Genomic DNA, 11,632 nt, shown 5'->3' on the forward strand with positions numbered 1-11,632 from the left:
CAAGGAACTTCTTGTTTCCTTAGGTTTTACCTGCTACAGGGAGTTCCTGATGTGGACCCCACTTTAATGTTTAGTTAAATTACTAGTTATTGTCCGTAGTCTGTCTTCCCTAACAGCTGGTATCTCTGAGCTCCTGTGTTCTGGTTTCACAATGATGAGTCTAGGCATGGGTGCTGGTTTGAATAGGAATGTCTCCCATAGACTCATGTGTGTGGATGCTTGGCCCATAGGGAGTGGCACTCTTAGGAGGTATGGCCTTGTTGGAGGAGTGTGTCACTGTGGAAGTAGGCTTTGAAGTCTCAAGTCTGGCCAGTGTGTCACAGTATTCTATGGCCTGTGCGTCAAGATGTAGAACTTTTAATTCCTTCTCCAGTACCCTGTCAGTCTGCGTGCTGCCATGCTTCCTACCCTTATGATAATGGACTAAACTTCCGAACTGTAAGCCAGCCCCATTTAAATGTTTTCCTTTTATAAATGTTACTATGCTCTCTTCAGGGCAATAAAACCCCTAACTATGATAGTGTGGGTGTGTTTTTATAATTCTTCTTGTTTTTATAGCTTACTTCCAGCTGAAGGAGTTACATTTTTATTTAATTTAGGAACATTCACAGCTCGTTTCAATCAATGTTTCCTTGTAATTAAACTTTCTATTCTTTCAGGTAGGCAGCACTGCTTGTCTTTCTGTTTCTGATGCATAGAGTCACTTAATAAATTTTGAGTCCAGATACATATTTTACATCTTTCCTTTTACATTTTTACATATTGTACTCTGTGTTGGATAAGGGGAGATATGTTAAAGCATGAACTAATTAATATAATTTGACCAGAGTAGATTAAATACAAAGTACATTGTATTTATTTTAAACTAAAATAAGTAATTATAAAATACCCAGCTTTATTATATTTTGGAGTATCTTTAGAGATGTATTCTTTGGATGCTCCTTTGAAATATATTTTAATATGCAGCAGTGGTATTTTAATTGAAAGAAAAGAAGCATTTGCTCATAGGAACATTTAAAATGTTTTTGGCCAGTATGAAATTATATCTCATTTCTAAATTCTAGTGGGGGGAAATGTTTCATGAGTTGAAGCGTCCTTGATTTTATATGACATTTTGATTTTATATTTTAAAATTTCCATATAAAATATATGTGAATGTGAGATTTGCATGCATATATTATAAAATGCATGTGAGCATGTGAATATATATATACATATACATATGTATATGTATATATATATATATGAAATGTGAAGAAGCAGGAGGAAATGAAGAATGAAAAGAGAGGTAGAGAGTAAGAAAGAAAAGAAAAGATAGAAAGAGGGAAAGAGGAATTGGAAGAAAAAGGGAGAGAGAGAGAGAGAGAGAGAGAGAGACTGAATCATTGAGCAATATTCACTTGTATTCTTTGAACAGTGTTTTACCTTTAGTAACTATATTTTAAAAAGAATGAATAAATATCTGAGCCTTGTGCCATTTCTGATTAGCTCTCTCAAGTCGTGGGAATTGGTAGGGAGCCCATTGCAGCAGGCGCACAGGTGAGTGGGAAGTAAAAGATCAGTGGTAGAATTAGGAGGGTGTTCGTTGTTTTTTAACGTGGTTACCAAAACTAGAATTTGTTTTATTTTGACCTTTTCATATGGTTGTGGGTTTTCTGAGTCACCATATGTCAGCTCAGCCTATCTTCATGTCCTGTATGAATCTTTGAGTCTTTCAGGAATTCTTTTTGCAGCTCAAGAGTTGAAAGTTGTCAGGTTAGTGGTGTGACCTGTTGTGCACATGTCTGCACACTCCGCAGAGACATATTTGGAGAGAATAAGCATATTGGCTATGACCCTGGTGCTGCCCTGGACTTCAAGCCATCCTAAAGAAGGTCTGTCCAAGGCCATATTAGAGTAGATGGTTAATAGTTCCAGCATACAAGGCTTCTCAAGCTACATCCCACTCAAACCCTGAGACAAGGCATATGGTTGGGCATTAAGGAATAGAGCAGACAGATAAAGGGATTCTGGTCACATCGTATGGCCTTAATCTCCACTTATGTGCCTTTTCCATTTCTTGCTCACCTATAAATTTAAACAGGCTGTATGGGAAGCAAGAACAAATATCTCTTAGACTCACCTGCAAGAGAATGGCTGATTAATAACTATTGATCCAGCTATGTAATCACATTAAACAAGAAGAGATGTCATAAGATACAACTACACTGGTCAGCCAATTGAGTTTAAGTGTATGTATAACACGTATAATAATGGTTATGTGAGTACGTCCAGAATACTTTGAGTTTTTCATAGGGACTCGGTTGGCATCAGTAGCCCTACAAGGTTAATATAGCAGACATAAAAAACACACTGAGGTTTGAGGTCATTGCACGGTTGATGCCACTCCACAAGATTATGCATGACCCACCTAACTCCAGCTTTTCTACACATATGTCTGATTTTCCTTTATTCCCTCCCTACCCCTCATTAGTTTCCAGGGATATGGTATAGCTACATATCACTACTTCTATTGTCTTCTAAGAACCAGTTTTACCAGGAAAAAATAAATATTACTAAATAATTAGCAGAAATCTTGATTTCAGAGAGTGATGTTCAATGAATTTTTAAAATTCAAACACTTCCCTCTTTTTTGAGACTAGAAGGAAGCTGGACCCAAGCATAGATGCTCTGATCACCATTAATGTTGGCATGTGCTTTCCTTTCTCTTGCTTGATTCTGTTAATCTTACTGTAAACATTTCCTCCCTCTTTTTAGGAAATAATCCATCCCAAGTATGTTTCATTAGATCTAATATACATGGATAAAATGACCAAAGTGAGTTTATTTTTTCTATTGTATTATTGTTTTTTCATCTCCCCTGGCTTCTACAGCTGAGATGCGAGTCCATGACATATGAGTTTTGGCTCAATTCAATTGCCATCTGGTCTCTCTCTGCCCTTAATCCTTTTCCTATTTTCTCCCATTCCCTCCCACCAAAATGCTGTCACCAGATACTCTCTTTTCTCTGCTCCTGCTGCTGCTACTAGGTCCAGTACCTTCAGATCCTGCCCTATGGCATAAGCTGTTGTTTTTCCTGCATGTTCCCACTCAGCTGCCTCTCCTCGTCCTGCTCATACCAACACATTTGCTCCGTCTTCACACTTCTTTTATAATATCTCTAATGCTATTGTAACAAACATGTCTACCAACATAAAGCCCCTGCCATTTTCTTACCATTTTCCGACCCTTAAAACCTGTTTATTTTTACAGTGATCCTTCCAAGCCTTGCCATTTATATCCATCGATCATTAACCAGAGTTTCTAAAATCATAAATTCTTATAATTATACTTGATCGCTTTGTTAATTGTATTCACAGATAGTTTTATGACATTGCAAATAAACCTCCTCACCCCTTCTATCTAAACTGTAAGTGTGATTAAGTAGCTATGCGTGTGTGTTTTGACCATAAAGTTCCTTCTAGGAGTCTGAATATCATACATTTAGCAGGAGACACTATTAGGAGGGTGACATGCCATTTGAAAACCAAAAAAAAAAAAACCACAGCACGAGTTTGGCAACTGATTAACTGCTTCTCTATTGAGCACCGGACATAAATGAGGACTCCAACCTGAAAACTGAGTGTGCATCTTGGGGATCAAGTTCCTGCAAGTGACACGTTGGCAAATGTATTGCTATCAGGCACAGGGTTCCAAATTCATTACTTACTGCATAACATAGCAGTAAGTACTAAATTGGATTGAAGGAAACTGAAGGAGAGATTGTAGGAAAATAAAGTAGTCTTACAAAATTAAAGACCCAGTTTTTCATATAAATTGTTTAGCAGAAGCTATTTGACTAGGTGTGCGGATGGAACTGGGGAAGTCTCGTTGCTTTACAAATGATGTGCTTCAACTTGACAATAAATCATCTTAGGAACCTTTTACTGAAAGAGATGTCACTATAAATTAGCTTTTACATTTTTGTCTTAAGTAGTAGCATCATAAAACATTTAATCAAGACACTAAACCTATCAAAGTGGGTGAGTAGTTTGAGCCATAGAGTTTCTTTTTTTAAAAAAAAAATTCTTTTCTTTTATGTTGCAATTTTATTTTATATCTCCTTGTATATAAATTTTGACCTATGAATTTACCAGATCTTGTTGTAGCAGCAATAAGTAGATAATCTGTTCTCAGATGATAACATCCAAATGTTGGTAATCATGTGTGCTAATTAAATATTTTGGGTGGAGACCAACATGAAACTAGCAGCAAGAATTTCTTGTTCTCATTTGCTCTGCCACAGGAAGGAAGTCATTCTCGGCATGCAGCTGTATTTATTTGTTTATTTTCTCTCTTGCAGGCTTTCTAGATATGTCTCAATTCTGTGTCAAGTGTTAATAACTAAAATGATTATTATATGTCAGATTCCACGTACAGGGTGGAATTTGATCTTCATAAGCAAGGGGAGCAGGAAACTGACAGAGAAGGTACATCCTGAGAAGGCTTACTGGGTGTCACTTTTGTCCTGGCCTCTCCCACTGCAGGGTGAAGCAAGCGCTTGCCTTCTTGGTTGTGTTCCATCAGTACCCACTTGCCTGTGCTTTGGTGGCAGGCCCTTGTTTTCATTTTCCCAGACTTGTTGACTTGCAGGCTGCATGGATGATCTTCTGCCTGCTTCAAGCTTTTCTTGCCCTAGTGACTGGCTCAGCTGGGCATCTCTGACTTTGTCCTTGAAGTTAATTGTTTACTCTCTGCCTCTGTAATTACAGAGGCCTTACTCCCTGCTGCCTACCTCATTCTCTCCAGCCCTTTTGAACCAGACCAGCTCTGACCAGCCTCCCACTAGGACCATGAGATAACACACACAGCAGGGAGCAAGGAAACCCAGTTGATAACTCAAGTGAAGGCACTCTTAACAGATGTCGTTTAAATTCTGGAAAATGACAATGATCCCTAAATTATGATTGTCCTCAGTTATTCCAGACAAGGCTGAACTGATTTTAAAAAAGACACAGAGGAGGAAGAAGAGGAGAATAATTATCATGAAAACAGATTTGTGGATGCCACTTCCTTTTAAAAACCAAAGAAATAAATTCCCCTCTGTAGACTTCAAATAACATCTGTTGACTTAATTAAGGAGGAAATGTGTCAAAAATGAATTCTTTCCCCAAAGTCCATTGTCTTTTTTTAACGGATGACAGAACCCAAACAATAGGTAAGGAGCAGGTGTGTGAAGCTCTGAGTGTTGACTTGCATTTGGCAAAACTCTCACCACAGAGTGAAGCCATTAGGGTTGCTGTCATCGAGATTGATGGTGCCCTGCATTTGGAAACTGTCCTTGACAAATTTTATAAAACATGCAATTCTTCTCCAAAGACACACCACAGGTTGTGGCAGAAAGGCAGCACACAGTATACCCTTTTGCAGAGACAATTCGATTAACTCAAGGAGGCATATCTGGATTGAATTAAGACAGGTCTGAAGTAATTCTCCTGAAATGTGTCTGCGCAAACAGCGTACAGCCAAGTGAAAGAAAGGGGTCTAGAACGGGATGGAAGAGAGGAAGGTCTCTAAATAACATCGTGAACTTTATGTTATTGGATTTCTCTTTCAATTCTGACAACCACTAGAGGCAAACCAATTCCACCATAAACTTTATTAAATATAAAATAAATACTGACCAAGAGATAGACTTTGATTGGAACCACTTTTGTGTTTATAAAACAATAAAGAGAGAAGCAATATGTTTTGGTGGATGTATGGTAAGGAATGGGGAAAGGGGTGTCTCCACTGGCCCATGCTGAGGCATCCCTTCCCCCTGAGGGACCAGCCACATGAATAGGGTTTATTCAGGGTAGTAGAAATGTCTGTGTCTATGAGAGGAGACTGGAACATCTGTAGGTTGCTTCTCTGCAGCTGTCCTGGATGTAGTAAGTGCCCAGACTTGACAAGATGCTGAAACACACACAGATATGTTTATATTATAGGTAGAGAATAAGACTAAGTACATTTGGGAAAAAGAAAAGTTTTTTTTCCCTTAGATGTACATTTGAAACCCACAGGAACCCCACCCTTAGGAATAGGTAGTAAGTAGGAACTTTACTTACTACTTATCTGGATGGAGTCTATTTGGTTCATGAGAGGTAGATCTGAGTGACTTTACTGTAGCTTACTGGTTTTCATAAGAGATAGCAACATGAGTTAACAACTTGAACAGTCTTTAAGATGAGCCTTTTGTGGAGCAAAAGGAACAAGAATTTGTGATTATATAGTTGGATTGTACATATAATGGAATGTTCATTAGGATTAGGCAAATTTATGAGAACTCAAATAACATTAGGACAGTAGCATAGCAAGAAGGGGAAATAGGAAGCATTTAATTAGTGGAAACCAAGTTTAGGCAAGGAAGTAAAAGAGTACATCTGTGAAAGCTTTTTCTAGCTGTCAATCTACAGTTACCTTAGCTGTCAATGCAGTCAGAAGTCTGAGAAAGAATAAACTATAATCTAGCAGTCATGTCAATTTAAAAATGACGGAGTCCACTAGCAAACAGTTTCCTGTGGTCTCTGTGGTCTTCATGACAACTTGAGCAAAGTCAGTCTGGCTTTTAAGCCCAGAGATGAAGATCCCCTTTTTTCTCTGTAGAATAGATACATGTGACATGAGAAATGACTTGATTTAGATAAGTCATTTGACTCTGAGGGTATCCAGTTTTGCCCACTGTGTTTTTCACTGGTTGTCATACCACAACCCAGGCAGCTTCTTGTAGTTGTATCAATATCTTCTAAGACCTTGTGGAAGTAGACTGTTAAAGGCTTCGGGAGATTCTGTCTGTCGTAAACTTAACTATATTAATAATTATCAGACTTCTAACATGATTGAGGGCTACATCAATTGGTTATATATGAATAGAGTATGCCATAATTCAATGGCAGTAGAAAAATTCATCATCTATTAAGATAAGGTTAGGAATGAAAATCTTAAGTAACTTTGACAGATTGTAAGTAGAGAAAAACGTATTTTTGCATTAGCAGAGAAACATTTGGCTAGGACCAGTATAAGAGAGCTGACAGCAGTGGCTTGAGATTTTGGTGACAGAAAGTACGTTTGTCCAGGCCGGTTCAGGCCTGTGACTGACGTGGACTGTGTGGGCAGGTCGTGAGAACAAGCCGGGAGTGTGGGCAAATATAGTTGGTGAAACGAATTGTAAAAAGAGCAGGCAAGTGCATGAAGACAGGCATGTGTGGTTGAGGCACCAAGCACAGGCACCCTAGCTGCTGGCGGTGGGACACCGGGCCAAAGAGCGGTTGACAGCAGGGGACAGCAGATAGGGGTGGGCGGGGCCAAAGCTGAAGCTGAGCAAGGAAGCAGGCAAGGCCTCTCCCACAAGAGAGAGCATGCAAGTATTGGGGCAGCTGGTGGCTGCATGCCTGGGGAAGCAAGTCTCACAAAGTGCCTGACAGGATGCAAGGGGTAGGGCCAGACCCACTTTTCGAGTGGGAGTAGAACTAACCAGCAAAGGCAAGAAGGGGGAAGACAGTAGACAGAGTCTCTGTTGGGGCGGGACCAGACCTCTTTTCAAACAGTGGAACCAGTGGCTACAGCAGCCCGCAGCAGGAGCAGGAGATAGCAAATGAGGAAGGGGGAGGAGGAAGCCTACCATATGGATCACTATCAAGAAAGTGCCAGTTTAGTGTACAAGGTGGCAAAGACAGACCCATGGGTGAGACATGTGGAGGCTGGTGCCCCTGAGCATACAGAGAGCAGCTTATCCAGGCTCAGCCTGTGATTCTCAGACTCAATAAAGAAACTGTATCAAAAGGAGAGAGGAAAATTTCACCCGAGGGAAAAAGTCCCAGAACGAGGGTCAGTGAAAAGACTGAATGTCTCCATCTTCAAGAACAGCACAGGGGTAGCTCTGAGCTCAAGAACTCTCCCCTGGGACCATGCGGACATTTACTCTGACCAGTGGGGGGAGGGGGCTTACCAATTCTTCAAAGTTTAGGCTAGAGAGCGTTGGGTCTCCATGTTGTAGTAGAGTGCGATGCAAACGTGTAGTGTTTCTAAATCCAAGTCACAGAACCATATGATGTATTTATAAAAAGATAAAGAGAGGGGGGCCTATGTTCTATGGAGGTGTGTGAGGTTGAGAAACCAGCCACAAGATTGTATAATATAGAATAGAGTTTATTAAGGTCAGGGAGAGGAGAATCAAGAGAGTAGTAGAGGCAGAGAAAGAGAGAGAGAGAGAGAGAGAGAGAGAGAGAGAGAGAGAGAGAGAGAGAGAGAGAAGAGAGAAGAGAGAAGAGAGAAGAGAGAAGAGAGAAGAGAGAAGAGAGAAGAGAGAAGAGAGAAGAGAGAAGAGAGAAGAGAGAAGAGAGAAGAGAGAAAGAGAGGTAGAGGCTGGCCATGAGCCTGTGGAGAGAGAAGGGGCAAGGGAATGGGGATAGGGGGAAAGGGAAAGCCAGAACAAGAGAAAGCAAGAGACTAAGAGAGAGAGGAGTGGGCAAGCAGCCCTTTTATAGTGAGTCAGGCATACCTGGCCATTGCCAGCTAACTGTGGGACGGAGCTTAGACAGAATGTTATCAGCTAGAAGTATCTGGTATGGTATCAGTCAGGATAGGAAAAATTTAGGAAGCTCAGAACAATTTGCAGAACCTGGAGCTAAAAACCATATAAGGTTGGATAAATATTTCAGGTTCCTCTTTCATTCTTTGTTTTCCCTTCCTCCAAAAAACAAACTAACACAATAAACAACAACAACAAAACTAAACTAAAATGGAGAATGCTTTGCGTTTCAGATTTGGATGGCATTTTAAGAGTCACCAAGTCCATTATACAAAATTTCCCCAGAAGTCTTTTCTTTTTAATGGTTCCTTATGATGGCTATCTTATTTTTAATTTATGTATTTTTATTTTAAGTGCGTTGGGGCTTTGCCTGCATGAGTGTCTGTTTGAGGGTGTCAGAAGTTGGAGTTATAGACAGTGGTGAACTGTGGCTGCCGGGAATTGAACCTGAGTCCGGGAATTGAACCTGAGTCCGCTGGTAGAGCAGTCAGCAGTCTTAACTACTGAGCCATCTCTTTAGCCCCTCCACAGGAGTCTTAAGAAGTGGTTTGCAAGTGTTCAGAAGAATGACTTCAGGGACAGGAAATGCTTTTTCTGCCCTCTAGGAATGCCTGCTCTTTGGGCAATGGGAGCTTAAATAAACACTGGTTTCTGAAGTCAGACAATAACAAGGAAAGTTGAACTTCAAATTTAATCATACTGACTTCTTACTCAGTAATCTGTTGGGAAATGTTAGTAGATATTCTTGATCTTAAAATGGTCTGAAGTTAGCTAACTTGGCTTAACTCTACACATTCAAGTGAAGGGGAAGGAGCCAGTGGTGTCCAGTGAGGTTGTGAAATCTGATTTCCATTGAGAAACAGGCAGAGTTTGTGAACTCTCCAAATGCTGGGACAGGAAGTTCTTACTTTTTGGCTAGAAGCACTGTTGGTTTGAGAACATTTCTTCTCTTGTTCCTCATTTTCCCCTTTCCAGTTTCAGAATCAGCAGGTGGTCCAAATGCAGGCTGTTATCTCAGGGAGAAAACAATTAAAAAATTATTGTCCTTTTCAACAAAAAAAATCAAAGGATTCTCTAAGAACTATTACAATTGTTGATAGAAAAACAAATCAAATACACACACACACTAAACAAAGAGACAAACCACAACTCTCACCTTCAAAAGATTAAGAGATTATTTATTCTGAAGCCAGATTAGGGTGAATGTGGCCTGAGAACCCAGATTTATGTTACTCCCCCTCCCCAAATTCTGTGCTCCAACATTGTAACAGTTTCATGCTGTTATATCATTTTACAGAACAAAGAACCATAAATCTAAAATACATAGATGGGCAAATCTAAAATACATAGATGGGTACATTTGCAAGGTGGCTACAGCAAGATAGAGAAAGCTTTTCTATACATCTCAGATACTATCTGGTGACATTCTCAGCTTTGGGGGTGGATGGAATCCAAGATCTGCTAAATTAATAGATTCCATTTTATTTTATTAGTTACAGGATGGCAGTTCCAAAACAGAGGTGGGCGAAGAATGAGGCTAAAGTACAGAGGGCTTGAGCTCACCTGGAGATTAGATGTTAGCTTCTAGACTTACATCATTCCATCCTCAGCACATCACTTCAGTCTTAATCAGTCGAATGCTCTCTACAGACATAGCTATTTGACAAGAATTCTTGTTGACACAATGTTAATCACAAACAAAAAGAAAAATTTCCATTTGAGTCCATTATTTCAGCTGTACCCTTTGTCGTTTTTTTCATGAGGGCTTCTGCCAGTTTAATACTGCCAGCCTCCACTTCCCACACCTTCAACCTCAGGAGTAGAAGAATATCCTCGGGCTTTCTTAGGGTGTGTGAGGTGAGCCCAGTATGGCAAAATTCTTTCTCTTGCCATGTGCACTAATGTGCATGTAGAGGCTGGCACAGTTGCACACACTAAGGTGGAGGGAAAGCACATAACCGTACCTTGGAGATTCTTTTTCCTACTAGCACCGACTCTGTTCAATATGTAGTAGCAAGTTGGGGAAGCTCTGGTACATTAACTGTTTCCTGGACCATGAAATGCTAAGAGTTCTGCAGCTGCTTTGGTAAAAAGTCTGGCCAAGTGCTGCTCCATCTCAAGTGCCCTCTTCCTCTGTAGAGGGGTCACTTTTCTCGATGCAGTGAACATTTTAAGGTTGAGCAGAGGAAAAGATAGAAAAAGTCTAATGAAGAGGAGTAAACACTTACCCAAGTGTACAGTGCAGAGAAAACATGGCACACAGTATTTGGTCACCTAGAAACACAGTATGCAGAGCTGGATGGAGTGAACAGATTACCAGTAAGGGAATCACAGATTTAAGAAATTCCTTTCAGAGAAAAAAAAAAAAGGATATTTAGAATATTGGATGTTTACAGTCTCTGGATCTCCTTAAAAAATGAGGGGGCAACAGAAAAATTAGCTACCTGTGAGAGGAAGTTTAATAAGTGTAATAAGTGTGTAGAGTTTCTGACCCTAGAGAAAAGAGGAAACGTCTATCAAAATCGATCTCTTACTAAATAAAAGGAGGAGAGGAAGAAGATAAGGAAGAAGGAAATGAGGAATAAAAAGGAAAAAGGAAGGAAGACAGAAGGAAGAGAAGAGAAGAAGGGAAGAAGGGGGAGGAAAAAGGAAGAAAATGTTGGTTTTGGTATTAGCCCCCCCCCCCCCCCCCCCCCGCCCCCAAGACAAGGAACTGAAGTACATATTTTACACACCAAAGCAGACCTGGCCTCAATGTTCTCTCAGCATTCCTCAGTCCCTATCTGCCATACCCTGCCCCCGTCCCTGAACTTTCCAGCCCTGGGACTAGAATGCTTTTGACCGAGAGGCTCTACTCTATATAACCCTGTTGGGCATTGGTTCTAAATCATTGTCTTATTTCTGCTCCCAAAAGCTGTGCTTCCAACTGGCTTAGACATAAAAAATGTCTCTAGACAAAACTCCAGCTAAAATTAGACAATAAATTTTGTTGGTTGTGAAATCCTTAAGATGCTTCGTGCCATCCTTCATATGGCACAAATGAAGATTTATTACAATTGGTTATTGATCAAATTAACTCAT

At 40.2% G+C, this 11,632-nt stretch overlaps 1 long non-coding RNA gene across 3 annotated transcripts; it reads right to left on the reverse strand.

Annotated features, from left to right (window-relative positions):
• Nucleotides 1–4,152: 4,152 nt before the first annotated feature.
• Nucleotides 4,153–11,223, reverse strand: LOC143434852 (uncharacterized). Of its 3 annotated transcripts, XR_013104665.1 has the most exons (4): nt 9,460–11,223; nt 7,970–8,045; nt 6,090–6,213; nt 4,153–5,937 (listed from the first exon to the last, which is right to left on the reverse strand). It is a non-coding gene; the product is annotated as an uncharacterized LOC143434852 (long non-coding RNA). The 3 variants fall into 3 exon arrangements; XR_013104663.1 differs by having other exon boundaries at nt 6,090–8,045; XR_013104664.1 differs by having other exon boundaries at nt 7,970–11,223.
• Between the last annotated feature and the right edge of the window lie 409 nt (nt 11,224–11,632).

The sequence above is a fragment of the Arvicanthis niloticus genome, chromosome 17 (genome assembly GCF_011762505.2).
Source record: "Arvicanthis niloticus isolate mArvNil1 chromosome 17, mArvNil1.pat.X, whole genome shotgun sequence".
NCBI classification, from domain to species: Eukaryota; Metazoa; Chordata; class Mammalia; order Rodentia; family Muridae; genus Arvicanthis; species Arvicanthis niloticus.